The sequence below is a fragment of the Equus przewalskii genome, chromosome 17, assembly GCF_037783145.1.
Source record: "Equus przewalskii isolate Varuska chromosome 17, EquPr2, whole genome shotgun sequence".
In the NCBI taxonomy this organism is placed as follows: Eukaryota; Metazoa; Chordata; class Mammalia; order Perissodactyla; family Equidae; genus Equus; species Equus przewalskii.
In genome coordinates this window covers 12,261,202-12,274,261 of record NC_091847.1, presented here as the reverse complement: position 1 = coordinate 12,274,261, position 13,060 = coordinate 12,261,202, and the positions used below count along the sequence as shown (strand labels likewise).

The following is a 13,060-nucleotide window of genomic DNA, read 5'->3' as shown; positions in this document are numbered from 1 at the left end:
GAGGCTGAATTTAAGGAAGAGACCAGGTTGGGCTGGTTATTTTTACCTAAGTGAGTTACGGTGTGTGTTTCCTCATCTGTACTTTTGCTGTCAGGTTGCTCCCCAACACCCGAATTCTTCTCATGCTTCAAACCTCAGCCCAAGCCTGCCTCTTATAATAACAATAGTAGCCACCGTTTATTGAGTACCCACTGTCTGTTAGCAAGTTCACTAGAAGCTTTGCATTTATTTCCGTTAATTCTTACAACAACCTTGCAAGTTGCCACTTGCTCATTGAACAGATGAGGAAACTGAGGCAGAGAGATTTACTCTAGGCTACCCAGCTAGTATGAGGTTCATTCAAGATCCAAATCTGTCTGCCCTGAGTCTGAGCTCTTTCTACTGTGATGTCTACAAAACTCAATGCTGTCTCTACAAGGTAGAAAGTGATGAGCAGATACATCATAATGGAGAAGTCCTGGGTGGTTCAGAGGTGAGTGATCTCTCTCATCCTCTGGGAATTGAACTAATCAGGAACCTCCATGGTTCAATGAAATGGTGTCATGATAGTAATAAACAGACCTAGTCCAAATTGAAAGTTTCTGTTTGTCTTTAGCTGCATCAGGCTCAGGGCCAGCCTTACTTTTAGGAACTGTTATCATGATTTCCTTAAGTCTCCCAATTTCCAACTGGCAAGCAACTCCTTAAGGCCTGAGAGTGTTCAATAGGGGGAACAATGGGCTAAGAGTTAGGCAGCCTGGCTGTTTGTTCTACTTCAACAATTTTGAAATAAGGTTTTGTTGGGCTGGATAAAAAATGGCCCCAAATTCTCCCCTTTCCTGTATGCAGGGCCCTTTACAATGTGTCTTTGACGCCCTTCCCGTAACAAAGGAGGGCTCTTGACTATGGACTGGCCTTGTGAACTTGCTTTGACTAATAGAATGTGGAAGCAGTGATGTGATCGGGCTTCTGAAACTATGCCTTAAGGGGCCCTGCGCTTTCTGCTTCTCCCTCTCGTGACCCTGCTCCAAGACTGCCATGCTAGGAAGATGCGAGGGTGAAGGACCAAGCAGAGAGAGAGGCTGAGCCATCTCTGCCCTCCCAAAAGCCTAGGGCTGAACCCAGCCCCCAACTGAATGTTGCTGTGGGAGTAAGAACTGACCAGCCAACCAATAGAAGCTTGGGGAAAGGAAAGTTGTTATCAAGTCACTAGGTTTTGATGTGGTTGGTTAAATAGCAATAGCTAAGTCATACACATGGGTGAGACTCCACCGGGGAAAGGGAATTTGAAGACCCTTTAGAATATAGGTGTAGAAATAGGCTTTGCCTGTAGGAACTGAAAGGAATGGGAGGAGAGAGAAGCCTCATTATCTCCAGGAATTCATTAAGTTGGAAGAAAACAGGTACACGAAAGATGTTCAGACCAAGAGTAGTATTCAAATACTGAGTAAAATGAGAATCAGAGTATCATAAAATTTCAGGGCTAGAAGGACCTTCTGGAACCATGTGGTTCAGGGATGACAAAAAGATTTCTTCGTTTATCAACTCCAATTGATTAGTAGTGGCTGCCTGGAATGCTGTGTTGAGAATTCTGAGGTTTGTCTGTTTTCAACAGAAAAGAGGGCTGTGATCGATTAGCACTGTCTGCCGTGGGTGCAGGTCTTACTACAATTACTCTCTGTGCAAAGCTCTTTCCAGTCTCAGCACCTTTCCCCACGTTGCACAGTCTATTTGAAATGCTCCTCCACCCAATCAGTGTTTTTCTAGCTGGTCGTTCTTCAGGAATCACCTTTAATGTCCCTTCCTCAGAGAGGCCTTCCCTGCCTAAAGTAGAATCCCCTCCACTAATGTCTCTTCATTGCAAAGGTCATAATTTGTCATCATATATTTGTGTGTGTATTTATTTTTCATTAACCTTCCTCACCCCCTTCTCACACAACAGTCATAAAATGGCAACCTTCCCGAGGGCAGGGTCATATCAATTTTTTCTCAGCTGCTTACCCAACACCTAGCACAGTGCTGGGGCACAGTTGGTGCTCAGTATTAGTTGTTGAAATGATCATGAAGAGGTGACACAGATACCAAATTTGGACATGCTGAACCAATCCCGTTTTCTCCTCTAACATGGAGTCTTCAGGTCGTATTATTTGCTCACAGTCAGTCAAACTGCAAATGCTTAGTCCAGTTCTCCTCCCAAACCACCAGGTTTACCATGCACACTGATGTATTTTAGAGATTGTAAGCTCCAGGACAAAAGGGGCTGAGACTGTGCTGGCAGACAGAGATGGTGCTGGAGCAGCCAGGCAATTCAAACACATAATCTACTAATGAGGAAAAATAACGATCAGTTAAGTTTCCTTAAAGTTTGTTGCTTTAAGCTGATATTTGGTCATGCTGTGATATGCCATTGGGTGATACCAAGTTGTGGGCGTGTGAGGGGTATTCTGTCTTGGCCTTTGTTTCTGCCCCCATCAACACAAATGGAATGTTCAGGAGTTGAACTGATGCACGGTTGTAGCACTCTACATCCCAAGGAAGAACATTAAATGTAATAAGAAATTTTTATGGTCCTGAATATCTTTTAGACATTAATATTTTGAAAAGAAGATAAATTGAAGATGAAAAATAAGGACAGGTAAAGACATTTTGTCTCACTCTCAAAATTAGAAACAATAAAAAGAAATTAATTGACATATGTCCAAAGCAATGATCCTATTTCATGTAGGAAACCTTCTGCGTTCACCCAGAATTTCCACAGAGAGCGGACACATTTCACTGTTTGCAAAGCCTTTCTTATTAGGAACTACCAGTGTTTCCCTGAGGTGAGTGGCCTGCTCATTGAGGTACAGAACGGGCTAAAGAAAGAGCACCCCTGAATGCACATTGAGCAAAAAAGAACATTTGGCAAATTTTGCGACAGCTGGATTGATAATGACCATTTGTGGGCTTTAAGTAGTGGCAGGACACATTACAATAATTTCAATATTTTCTCAGTTAAAACCTTTATTCTCTCTTTATGATAAGTGTCCTCTTTCCAACTCTACCCTCTAGGACAGGGATTGGCAAATTTTTCCGTAAAGGGCACAATTGTAAATATTTTAAGCTTTATGGGCCACAAGATTTCTGTTGCAACCCTGCCACGGTGGGGTGAAAGCCGGCATAGACAGTATGTAGATGAATCAGTGTGGTAGTGTTCCGGGGAAACTTTATTTACAAAAACAGACAAACTGGATTTGGTCTGCAGGCTGTATTTGCCAACGCCTGCTCTAGAAGAATCGAGTCAGTGACTCTTTTTCTGCTCTGAAAGATGAAAACTCCAGTTGCTGATTTCCCAACATTGCTTCTTGCCTCCTAATATGCAATTAATATAAGCAGCAAAATATAGCCGAATTTCTATGATTTTAAAGTTGTTAAAACAAAAAGACTAAGTTCATTGTGCCTCTAAAATGAAGGAACAGTGTCTAATCTAAGAAACTGTTAAAAAATTAAAACGACGAGTAATTTCCAAATTCTGCTTCTGTGCGGCAGCCCTCCTGCATTTGAAATTTTCGAGTAGAATAGCTATTATTTCCCACTGATGAACCACAAATGGGCTGAAGTTATTTGCATACCTTTTTACACACAATATACACTAGTACTCTAACCTCTGATTCTTCTTACCAAATTCCATTTAATTTGTCATTAATTAGTAAATTGTTATGTGAAATGCTGCAAAGCATCTTGGGTGAAACAGCCAGCCTGAGGATTATTCTTTTGGAAGCTATCTGAAATTGTTACTACTGAGCAATTTCCATGAAAATAGAAGGGTCTTTGGAGCTGTTCTTTTAAAATAAGAATAAAATGAACCAAATAGGGGAGAACAAATAAAGGCAATAATAAATCAAGAACAAAAGACAGGAAACTGGTCCCCAAAAAAGTATCTAGGAAGAAACTATATTAGCTTATTTTTTCAAAGAGTAGATGCTTCTTTAACTTTAAAGATACAATAAAAACAAAACAAACTAAGAACAAGTCCAAAACTAAGCCTTCAAGGTCCAGTCTGTGTCTGCTTTAAGAATCTTCCCGTCTCTGAAAGCCTTTTTCTAAGGTGGAGGGTTGGGGGAATCTTGGTAGGGTATAGGCAAGTTCAAGTTCCTTCCTTCTTCCTGTTACACTCATCGTCTTATGTGTCTGCATCTCATTGCTTTGTTTACCTTCCTTCCTTCTTTCCTTTCTTTCTCTTGCTTTGCTTGCTTGCTTTCCTTTATTTCCATCTTCCCCCTTCTCTTCTTTCACTTGAAGCCCAGCTGAGTACGTCCTCTGGATAGACAGGGTTTTGCCTTCAAGCTGTTTCCAGTGTATAATTCCTCCTTACCGCCACCTCCACAACCAAGTCCAAATGAAAGCTGAGCCTCTTCGACCCTCTGCCCTCCCTTTCCTGCCTCCTCTTCTCCTGGGTTTCAATAGTTGATTGAACGGTGTGTTAGGTTCACTGAACTTGGTCTTGGCTTCAGTTCCACCCAGAGACAAAGTCCGTTTCCAGGCCAATTTCCATATGAAAGCAGCTGAGATCTCTTTCCCCATTCTGGAATTCCAGGCAGCACCCAGGGCTCTGACTTCTCAGACTCAAGAGTTTTTGCCCAACTTTCCCCCCTCATCCCAACTCACCCCTAATCTCCTCCCACTCCAGTTTCTCTGGCCACAGGATTTCCACTTCTCCCAGCACAGTGTTGTGGCCCTGAGAGAGCGTCTGTGAACTCAACTCCAGAACAACTCGCTTCACGTTTCTCTGAGGATGACGGTATAAGAAAGGGATTTGTTTATTAGAGTTTGAGATGGGCAGTGGGAGGTCCCATGCAGGAGGGGGAGGGAGGGAAGAGTCAATGCTTATTCGGGTTGAGTCTAAGAAAATCGTAACTCCTATTGCCAACTGTTTAGGAACAAATATAACCCCATTAAACAATTTGTCTGATTGTCTGTATATCTGGTTTGGGGTCTGAGGCAAACTGCCGCCAAAATTTCTACTCTACTTCCAAGATGTGGTTTTGTCAAACTGGAAAATGACAAGAAAAAAGATGCTACTCATTTCCATTACATTTCTTGTGCAAGCAAATGGCCTGATTGGACCTTTAAAAATGCCATTAGCAGAAATAATATTCCCAAACCGAAAGGAACTCAGGAAATCTGTCCTTATTTGAAAGCCACGAAATGTGTGTGGGTTGACAAATGGGAAAACCACCCTGGGGTTCTCATTCACCTCAAATCAGAATGGTTTCAGAAGTTGCTGGTGGCTAAATCAGCCTTTATTTATTTACTGGCTTGTGTTAATATCGTGCCTTGGTGTTTCTGCTCTAAGGTCTGTCTGAGGTTAATACCTGGTCACATTTCAGTTATGTTCTTAACAATGCTTTGTTTCTTCCTTTTGTTGGGGAGGCAGGCGCAGTGATTTATAGACTTCTTGTGTTAGAGCAAACGCTGTAATTGTTTTCATTATATCTCCTAAAAAATGTCACTTCTATAGTGGGGTTCAATCGTCTGGAAGACTATAAATATGGCTATAATTTTGGCACCACAAGATTGTCTTAGAATCCCTGCCATGGATATGAGGAACTACATGTCTGCATGCGTGAAGGGAGTGTGTGTGAGTGTGTGTGTGTGTGCACATGCACATGTGCATCTGTGGGTTTGTATGAGTGTGCCCGTACAAATGAACAATGTGTATGTGTGCGTGTGGTATATTTTCAACCATGTGTGCACAAGGGTACTTATGTGTGTATGTGTGAGTGTGTGAGATGCATATGCACATGGGATATGCACATGGATGTGCACATGTCTGTGGACCTAAATTTGTATAAGTAAGTGGGTATGTGTATCAGGGAGTGGGTGAATTTGCAAATCAGGATGTGGAGCCCATCTAATGAGAACCCTAGCATCCTCCTAGCAGCCAAAAGCTTTCAAGACTCTTTGTTGTAGTCATGCACCGTATAACAATGTTTCAGTCAATGACAGACCACATATACCATGATGGCCCCATAAGATTGTGTGTAGTAGGCTAGGTTTGTGTAAGTACACTCTATGTTGTTCACATGACAATGAAATCCTCAGAATGTATCCCTGTTATTAAGTGATGCGTGACTGTAGTTGCATTCCCAGTGGGCTCCAGACCTCAGCCTCTGACTTGTGGCACAGTGTGCTCTCCCGAAAGGAGAAGTTATTGAAATGCAGAATGTCTGCTGTTGCCAGCCCAAACTCTACTAAGTTGTGTTGGCCAAGTCCCCGAAGAACAGCCTGGACATCACTGGAGATACAGGCTCTAAGCAAAAACATATGTGCCTCTGCCCTCGGATCACTGGCCTGTATGGAAATGGATCTATCTCTGTGGAACAGAAGGAGGAAAAACTGCATCCCTCCCACTGCTTGCAGGGAGGGTGCCTGGTATTGTTTATTATGCTGACCAGGTACCTTCCTTATGGATTCTAATAAACTAATCTGCCCTTGCTTTATCTCACACACCCTTTATTGTTCTGCATCTGGCCTTGGTAATGAATTCATACATACACGGGTGATAATAAGGAAGGAGAGTTTAAGTATTTTGACAGTGTTAGTATTGATCGTAGAATAGATTAAGAGACAGCCAGGAGGAATTTCTTCACGGGATCAAATTCTCTCCCCTCCCCCCGCCCCCCCCCCCCCACCAGACAGCTGGCAGCAGTGGACACCAACATTTGTCAATGCAACCATTTCAACTCTTGAGCAAAAGCCTCCCATCTCAGAAATTGTGCATCTAACAAATCACTGCATTTTGTTCTTAAATTTATCCTGTGGCAACATTTTGGCAGGATTGTTGGACTGTGGGATAAGGAGATGAAGAATTTTCAAGAAAGGATTTCCCACCCCCAGCTGCTGCACACTCTACGGCATCGTGCGGGGAGAGGTGGTGATGATTGATCACGTCCAGGTCCCAAGAACCCCTTCTCCCCTCCCCCTCTCCTCTCCAGACCCTCCCTTTCCATAGGTTTCTACGACAGGGAGAATGATTTACTGACTAGTTGGGGATAACAGATATTGGTCTTAGGTCCAATCTAGTTTAGTATCTTTTAAATAAACAGGTCTGGCCTTGCCTTGGGCCCCAACACCATTGCCTTTTTCATGGCCTTTATCCTGACAGTTTGTCTTGGCTCCCAGATCTTGTTTGCTTGGTCCCTGACCCCTTGACTTACTCTGCGGCCACACCCAGAGTCAGACTCTGCTGACTCAGTTCCTGGACCTGCGTCCTCAGCGCTGACCTCCGGCTTCCCTTCCTGACTGCATTCTTGCTTGCCTTTCTGGTAATTCTGTTTTGGGGCTCTCTGCGGAAGCACTCTGCATGGTCCCACCCAGCATCCCTGCTGGGTTCTCATTAGTTCCATGCATGGAACCCCAACTCCTGGTCAGCTCCAGCTGTGCTCTGAGAATTACTATAGGAATGAGGTTTAGTAGGAAATAAAGAGGGAGAGGATTGTGGCTTATTGAGCGTCTATATCATCCCAAGCTCTGTGTGAATGAGCTTTAGATATGTTACCTAACACTCACAGTGAGATGCATGTTATGGCCCCCAATTAACCTTTGCAAAAGCAGAATCTAAGAAAATTGAAATAACTTCCCCAAGGTCACTCAGCATAGCTAATGAATGGAAGAACCAAAGTTTAATCCCACATTTAGCTTTTTTCTTTTATCTGTCTGATAATCCTTAACCTAATCACTACAGTAGTTGCTGAGCTTGTATATCTATCTGCCAGGCTCTGTGCCAAACAGATTGTCTATATTGTCTTTTCACACTTAAAACAATTCAGATATAATTCACATGCCATAAAATTTACCCTTTAAAAGTGTACAATTCAGGGCCAGTCTGGTGGCACAGCGGTTAAGTGCACACGTTCCACTTCAGCTGCCTGGGGCTTGTCGGTTCGGATCCTGGGTGTGGACATGGCACTGCTGGTCAAGCCATACTGAGGTAGGCGTCCCACATATAATGTAGAGGAAGATGGGCATGGATGTTAGCTCAGGGCCAGTCTTCCTCAGCAAAAAGAGGAGGATTGGCAGCAGATGTTAGCTCAGGGCTAATCTTCCTAAAAAAAAACCACGTAAAATTCAGTGTTTTTTTGATATGTTCACAGGGTTGTGCAACCATCACAACTCTATGATTCCACAACATTTTCATCTCCCCAAAAAGAAACCCCGTATCCATTAGTAGTCATCCCCCTTTCCTCCATCTCCCTAGCCTCTGACATCTACTAATCTATTTTTTGTCTCTATGGATTTACTGATTTTGAATGTTTCACATAAATGGAATCATGTAATATGTAGCCTTTGCATCTGGCTTCTTTCACTAGCATAGTGTTTCCAAGGTTCATCCATGTATGTCTCAGTAGCACGTATCAGTACTTCATTCTTTTTTATGGCTGAATAATATTCCACTGCATGAATGTACCACATTTTATTTTTTTTGAGATAACTTTCACAATTATCTTATGAGGTAGGTGCAATTCTCATCTTTGTAGGTAAATTGAGATGTAGAAAGATTAAATGACTTGCTTTAGATCATGTTCTAGGAATGGTCTGCAAAATACAATCATTTTATGCTTGTATTTTCAGTTTAAATGGCTTATTGTCCACCCCAAGCAGATGATGGACCAGGGTTGTAACCATAATATAACGTGGATACAGGGCGCATGCATCTCCCAGTGGGATTTCACACAGGCTGTCCCCACCCAGAGCCCTCCCTAGTCTCTGTTTCAGGATTCCACTCTCCTCTCTCCCTTTAGGAGGCCCGAGCCCTGCAGTTCGGAGGAGGCCCCCTTGGACTCTGCAGTTTTGCAGCTGACCCGGGACTACTGTCTGGCAGGGGAGGGCAAAGGAAGAGAAGAAGCACTTTTCTGATGGGACATTCGATGATGCTTCTTAGTGGGCGTGGCGCTTCCATTCAAGTCCCCCATCTCAGTCAGAGCTGGGGACTTGCAGTTTGTCCTTGCCTGACAGGGATTCGAAGGGCCAAATTGTTTCTAGAGAATAAAACGGTAAGAACTAAAGAACAGATGATACATTAAAACAGTAAGTAAACAACTTTTTTATCAACAAAATTCTATTTCATGTCAACCTCCAACCCCTCTAGTCTGTCTTTCTGGTAGTACAATACTAATGAACTGTCCATTACAGAGCCTGTACAAGGAGGCATAGTTCCTGCCCTCAAGGGGCTTACACCCAGAGTGGGAGCTAGAATGTGCACAGGAACTCTCTGACCATACCAGGCTCTGCACACTCGGCTGTGCACTGGCATTGCCATCCACATGCTGGATGTGCTGGAGCAGCCAGAGGAAGGGAAGACCACATGGGTTGGAGCAGGCTGGGAAGGCTCCCTGTTTTGAAGGTGGAGAATATGAGACTGAGGGAGGCGGGGGTTGAGGTCATCAAGGAGGGCTGGAACTTAGTCAAATATCCAGCAGAGGAGAGTAGGGGAGAAAACAGCCCAGGGAGCGGCACAGGGCTAGGTATGAGCCGGATGTGGTTGGAGAAGGATGAGTAAACCTCTCTGGCCAGAGTTGAAAGGATCTTGGAAGGGAGCTGATGAGGGAGGCAGGAGTGAGATGTGGTAAGACAAAGAATTTGGATTTTACTTGGTAAGCAAACAAAACTTAGGGCGGAGGAACTGCGTCAGGGTCAAGCCGAGCTTGCTACAGTCCTCTGGCAGGACAGGAAGTGTCAAGTGACTCGAGAAAAGCTTTCCAACTTTATTGCTCCCTGAGAAATAATGGCAGAGGTACGGGGCTTGGACCCACTGGGAAGGCGTGTCTAGAGTGGTGTGTTCACAGGCAGCTGGAGGCTCGTAAGAGCAAAATGCAGACAACAAGCAAGCAGCTAAGGCGCTGACCTCATGTGGCTGGCGCAGCCACCGGCCAGAGCAAAACCAGAGCAAGCTCCCCAAATGTGCCTGGGACAGTCGGACATCACTACTTTGAACTGCCCAGTTTGGTGGCCAAGGTGAGGATGTGGGCTGAAGAACAGAGAATGAGAAACTGGGCTCTCATCTGGGACTACACCTGAGTTTAAGACATGTGTCAATAATTCAGCTCAAAATCTGGATGATTCTGAAGGTCTAGTTTTAAAACATAAATGAGAAACTTTTCATTCTGATGATAGCTATCATTTGTTAGACTTTTATGTTCAGGGTCTGAGATATATATATGTACGTGTGCATGTGTGTGTGTATATATATATATATATATAGTATATAGGTTTTAATGCTCATGATTTTATGCATAAGGGAACTGCTCAGAGAGATTGAGTGACTGGCCCAGTGTCACACAGCAAGCAAAAGGCAAGGCTACAGTTCAGCCGTTGTGCTGCTGGCATCAAAGCCCACACTTACTTACTCACCCATGTTACGTCCATAGAGGTTTCCAGACATTCTGTTGACAGAGGCATCTGTGTATATTTTCATCCCAGTCATGATGACTTTTGACTTCTACATACATACATGAGGAAAACAACACCAGTCTTGGTTGTGATTTTGCTCTGGCTGAAAATGTAGGTGCTGAACACAAAGCCAGATTCAGAACTCTGGAAGATTGATGTCTCTTCTCAGGGCTTTAAACAGTAGTTAGTAGTTCAATAAATGCTCTCCATTCATATCCAGGAATTTTATGCCACAACCACGTGGCTGAATTTTTCTGCAACTGCTCATCTATCTAGTGCTAGTATTTATCTCTCTATTTAAGAAGTTACTTTTTCTGTAGGAAGATTTCATCATATAAACAGAAATAGACATCATCATTTTGCAACTTTTTGTGCATCCTGGCCTCTTTGTTCACAACATGTATTGGGGGAGTAGAAACATGCGTGTACTCATGTGCTTGTATATGTGCACGTGCACACACACTCTCAACCTTCGTTATTAGAAGAGAACGAGCTGGTTGGGGAATGGGAAGTGGTCTGGCACAGGAAAATCTCTTGCAGGTCTGGTGAGATCCATGAGGAGGCTGTGCTGCAGGGGTCTGTGCTGGAGGGGTGGGGTCCGAGGGTGGGGGTGGGGTCCCAGGGTGGAGGGGGGCTCCTGCCTGACCTTTCCACCCGGGATTCTGGCACCAGCATTGACATTCCAAGCATCCGTTCTGAGGGCACTGCTTGGGGTACGAGGCTGCTCACATCCAGCCAGGAAATTTCATCCATATGTTTCTGATTCATTTACACTCATAAAAATGTGATTTTCAAGAGCGATGTGACACGCAATAAGCTTTCTGGGCCCTCTCTCCTGCTCTGTCTCTGCTCGCAGGAGCGGACAGATCCATTTTGCCAAGAGAAAATGAATTCAGACTGCAGGATCCTCGACCCCAGAGGCAGAAACGCCAGCGAGGCTCACACAGATGGTCCCCTGCCAGCGTACGGCGACTCCCAACAATACACCATCAAGCTGAAATTGTGCCCAAAATTTGCCTTCTGCCCTTCCCAAGGGAGCGCTGGTTCAATAACCCAATGATAATGATGGCTTTTTTCCTTGCTATTTTTATTTTCTCTATTTCTCATCCTTTCATTTGCTCTCATTACCCTGGCAGCATTGATTCCCCTGCTCTGCTTACCGCCCAAAATATTTGCAGCTTCTGGTGTATCTTTGTTCCTTCAGATCGGTTCATCATGAGCCAATCCATTCACTCTCTTTGTTTTTTGTTTTTATTAACTGAGATATTGCAAATTGCCTGAAAATAATGGAACTCTATTTCATTCTCAAATCCGTACAGACTTTTAGGCCATTTGGCTCAAGAACTGTGTCTCTTGGCCTCTAACAAGTTTACTTAGTTTTGTCATCATTCTATTTCCAGTCTATTCTTGTCTGTTCTGTTTTACTGGCCAGCCCTGTTTGTTTTTCCTCTTTGCTGCTCCTGGATATGGTGGGCGAGGTCTACTCCTGTTATGGCATCATTTCCAAGTGATGGAAAAAAACTAAACAACGCTGCTCCAGATTAGGGGAAGGCTAGGAGCTTTGGGAACCCACAGACTGGTAAATCCATCCTGACCCTACTGCTTCCTAGTTGTGTGACCTCGGGCCTCAGTTTCCTCCTCTGCATAGTGAGGAAGATAAAATCCATCTCACAGAGTAGCTGTAAGGATTTAATAAGGCCATGTCCTGTTTGTCCCTTTATCCACATCACCTGGTACAGTGCCTGGCATATAGGGAGGGCCAATTCATTTTAATGTCAGTGTCCTTCAACCGAAGGCCACCCGGAGCAAACCTGCAGTTAAGGAGAATGGCTTTATCACTCACTGTATTGAGGGAGAGCACAGACCCAGGGGAACCAGAGAGCAGCTCAGTAAGAGGGTCTTTGAAAGAACCTATGATAGGAGCTGGGGTTTAGTTGAGTGATTTGGAGGAAAGTCTAAGGAAGTAAGGGTTTGATGCTGTCAGAAAGTGGGAGTAGCTCTGTACTTGGGTATCTTAATAAATCTGATCTCTCAGGAGAGGAGGCCAGAATGAGGATAGCACTGTACCTGGTAAAGAAAGAAGCGGTCACTCATTCTGGCCCAGAGATGGGGGTATTCAGTGTGTTGTGCATGGCACAGTGACCTTGGTTTTGTCCTTGTTTAGACACAATTATGATGTGGCCTTGCTTTGTCTCATTTTCTTGTGATCTCAGAGAATCCTTGTCTGAGGTTGGTATTCTGTGAGTTATCTCTAGTAGGAGAATAGCAGTGTTTACATGTGAGTGCCAGGTCAAGTTCTAAATGTGAGAGGCTGCCCCTTTTTCTTTCTTACTAGCTTTCTCTCTTTCTCTCTTGGAGGGACCGTAGGCTAGCCAGTGTTTCTGTAAGAAAGTCGAGTTAGGGATGAGCAGCCCACATGTCCTGCTATAACGTGCAGCCAAGTCTGTGAGAAAGTGACTACTTTGATTGGCGAGCAGTTCAGGCAGAGCAGGGGAGAGCAACTGGGGAGGGGTTGACTATTATCTGAATTCTTGCCCTGGATAAGTGGGGAATTAGGGGTCCCAGGAGCTACTCTGGGCATACAAGGAAGCAGGACATCCCCAGAGGCTGCAGAGCATGGAGCAATCTGATCTGGTGGCTGGGGGCAAAG

At 44.2% G+C, this 13,060-nt stretch overlaps 1 long non-coding RNA gene across 6 annotated transcripts in view; it reads left to right on the top strand.

The window, feature by feature from the left end:
* Positions 1–13,060, top strand: part of LOC103560732 (uncharacterized) — a 160,256-nt gene that overhangs the window by 84,509 nt on the left and 62,687 nt on the right. For 3 of the 6 annotated variants that reach the window (XR_011528678.1, XR_011528677.1, XR_011528673.1), the window contains exon 1: positions 8,767–9,014. The exons of the other annotated variants lie outside the window; for them this stretch is intronic. This is a non-coding gene — a long non-coding RNA (uncharacterized lncRNA). Of the gene's footprint in view, positions 1–8,766; positions 9,015–13,060 lie in introns of those variants that run through there. 6 annotated transcript variants of the gene reach the window in all.